The sequence below is a fragment of the Mus pahari genome, chromosome X, assembly GCF_900095145.1.
Source record: "Mus pahari chromosome X, PAHARI_EIJ_v1.1, whole genome shotgun sequence".
Classification (NCBI taxonomy): Eukaryota; Metazoa; Chordata; class Mammalia; order Rodentia; family Muridae; genus Mus; species Mus pahari.
The window spans coordinates 107,993,023-107,996,620 of NC_034613.1; positions in this window are offsets into that span (position 1 = coordinate 107,993,023).

The following is a 3,598-nucleotide window of genomic DNA, read 5'->3' on the forward strand; positions in this document are numbered from 1 at the left end:
GAGAGAGAGAGAGAGAGAGAGAGAGAGAGAGAGAGAGAGAGAGAGAGAGAGAGAGAGAGAGAACCTGGAGAGAAGGCTCAGCAATTAGGAGTGCTTAATGTTCTTGCAGAGGACCCAGATGGCCTCTTACAACTGCTTGTAGCTCTAGGTCCAAGAACCTAAATTTTGCCTCTTCAGGCACACATACATGCAATATATCGACAAAGATATATACATAAACATGAATAAAATGTATACATATCTTTTCATAAGGAAATGAAAGCTAAATAGCAAAATTGATCACTCTCTGCTTCCTGGCTGAGGATGTAGTATAGACATCTACCTCAAAAGCCTATTAACACACCTTTTCTGCCACAAAGGACTGTACCACCAAACTATAAAGACAATAAACCTATCTTTATGTAAGTTGTTCTTTTCAGATAAGTTGTTATAGCAATCAGAAAAGTAACTAATACTGAAAATTATAGAAAAATATATTCACAGTCCTTATTTATTAAATCAAAACCCAGAAGCTAAATCTCCTAGTTCTTAGTCCAATTCTGTTTGTACTATGCTACTTAAAAAAAAAATTTCTTCCCAAACTCAAGACAGAACTGATGTACATATGCCCTGTGATGTGGCCTTCCTTTCACATGCAAAAGCTACATTCAACATAGCAGAATCTTGAGTATTCTCACAAGCACCAAATGTATCAATAAACCTCTGTCCTGGAACTATGGAAATCTCTAGTGTATAAGAACATGAATCTATAAGTACCATGTCCATTTTGGTTGCTTTTCTCATTGCTGTGGCAGAATCCTAGACAGCCACAAGTCAAGAGAGGAAGAATTTATTTTGCTTTAAATCCTTGATAGAGTTCATTGAAGCATATCAGTCCATAATGGATGGAGTTTAGGGCACCTAGTTAGATTGTACAAGCAGAGAGGAAGCAAAGAGATGGAAGTGGTGCCAGTCTGTAACTCTTAGAAGTCTGCACTGAGTACTGCACTAGCATCAAGCCTCATATCCCAGTGATCTCACCCTCATCCTCAAACATCACTGCCAGCTGTGAACCAAGCATTCATATACATGAGCCTCTCCTTAGAAATGGCACATCACATTTGTTTGTCCTGACCTGGTGAAAGGGCTTGTGGCATCTCATATTCTAATAACTTCTTAATGACATCAACCTCCTAATACTATCACTTTTAGTGTTATGTTAAAAAATATAAAATTTTCTAAGCAATTTATATTTTATACTTCATAGTGAAATCCTTTCCACAAATAGTTAATGTTATTCATATATCACATTCAAACAAACAGATCTTGCAGCAATTAGGCCACAGTATTTTAAGGATCTATACATTTAAATATAAAATATAATACCAGACATCAGTTCAAAAAGTCTATTTGTTGATCCAATGTATTCCATCATTAAGATAAAAACTTATGCATAGAACAGGACCATATAGTGTAGCAATAATTGGATGAATGAGGAGCTAGAAGAGATACTGAAAGAATTAACCAACTTACAAATAAAACGTAGATTTTACCATCACAGAACATCTCTTCAGGAGAAATGTCAGCCTTGGGTTGAAAAGTTTAATGTTTACAAGATGAAAAGATAGGCTATCTGGTCATTTTTACTAAGGTAAGTGATTATCTGTGATTGGAATGAAGCTTCTTTTCAAATGAAACCTTTTGTTGGTTGAAGAAATAAAAATGACACATGGGTAGGAAATCTCTCTTGGTATAGACACCATAAATGATTTGGCAGCACCTATTGTTTCAATGTTGTTGCTATGTGTCAGCCTCATAAACCTAATCATCATTATTGGGATCTCTATTTGATATTACCTGGAAAATGTTATCTTAAACAGCATCATTTTTTTTCTTTTAAATGTCAGAATTTGAAACAATTTCTAAAGTTTACTTTTAATCTCATAGTTTAAAACTCAGCAGCAATTATGTTATTTAAATTGTGATAAATAGATCTCCAAGTTATACTTCTCTGTCATCGTAGCCTTTTGAAAATATGAATTCATTTAATTATAATACTCAGATAACTTGAAACTGGAGAGACAGTTACAGTGACCTATATTTTTTTTAAATGCCATCACAGAACTGAAACTACTTAACCTAGCATTGAATTGTCACACAAGTTTCTGCGCACAGTCACTAGACATGTAATGATAGCATTGTGTGTTAGTACATGTTCAAAAGTTACAATTAAGTTCAAAGTACAACAAATTTTACACTAAGTTGACAATTCCTTAAAGGTTGAACTGTATTTTTTATGCTTATTTTTAAAATGTATCCATGAATTAACCTTTAACATGTAATCTCTGTTCCAACTTATCACAAGCAGTTCTTGAAATGTTTAATATTCTCTACCAGCTAAATGACAGAATAGAAGAAATTCAGATTCCAGGTATTGCTATATCCATTTCTTACAGTGAGGACTATATTAAAATCCGCAGTCCTCCTTTCTAAAACCTACCTCCAAAACATTGCTATTAGTTTACAGGTTGGAAACTTCAGTTTTGTCATTTAATATCTGCTTAAGCTTAAGTTAGTAACCAAGGCTCTCTGTGCTTGGTTCCTTATATGTAACCCTATAAGGATTATTGGACCTGTCTCATGGCATTCTTTATGAAGAAGATTTAATAAAACAGTATTTTTAAAATTATTTGAAGAATACCTCAGTTGTCATTGTTGTTTTGCATAGTGTTAAATTTAGATTTCCAGAGGGGTTTTTTGTTTGTTTATTTGTTTTGTTTTGTTTTGTTTTGTTGGCAGGCTTTGGAAGAGCATTAGCATTTTAATGCAAAATTACTGTTTTGGTTTTCATTGAACCATAGAAGAGTATTGTATAGATAACTTTTCTTTTTTTCAATTTTTAGGTTTACATTTGCTTTACATCTCAATCACAGCCCCCTCTCTTACCAGTCCCACACATTAAAATCCCCACAAATTGCTCCCTCCCCTTCTCCCATACTTTGTCTCCCACTGAGGCCCAACCACACAGTCCAGGTATGGGAAAGGAAATCCAATGGAAGGGAACAGAGACTGAGACAACCCTGCTCTACTTGTTAAAGGACCCACATAAGGTCCAAGCAGAATATGTGCTACAAACTTTGGGGAGGTCTAGGTCCAATTCCTGCACATTCCAAGATGGTGGTCCAGGCTCTCAGAGCCCTCATGTTCCCAGGTGAGTTGACTTTGTGGGTCTCCTTGTGATGCTCTGAACCCCTGCTACCTGCTCACATTTATCTCTCACTCTTCTACAAGTCTCCCTGGGTTCTGTCTGATATGTGACTATGGGTATCTGCATCTGCCTACATCTACTGCTGGTTGAAGCTTCTCAGGTGGCACTTATGCTGGGTTCTTTTTTTCTCTCCTACACAGTTCCTTCAAGCATATAGATGATTTTTTGGAGCAAAATAGAATGGCTACATGTATTTGCAACTTCCCAAATATTTTGGCTCATTCTGTCTTCTCTGGAACCATATTGTAGCATGCTCAAATCATAGTGATCCTGTTAAGCCTCTTAAAAGTAATTTTCTGTTCATCTTTCATTCTGCTTTTTCAAATGAAGCTGTGAATATGACCTCTACAT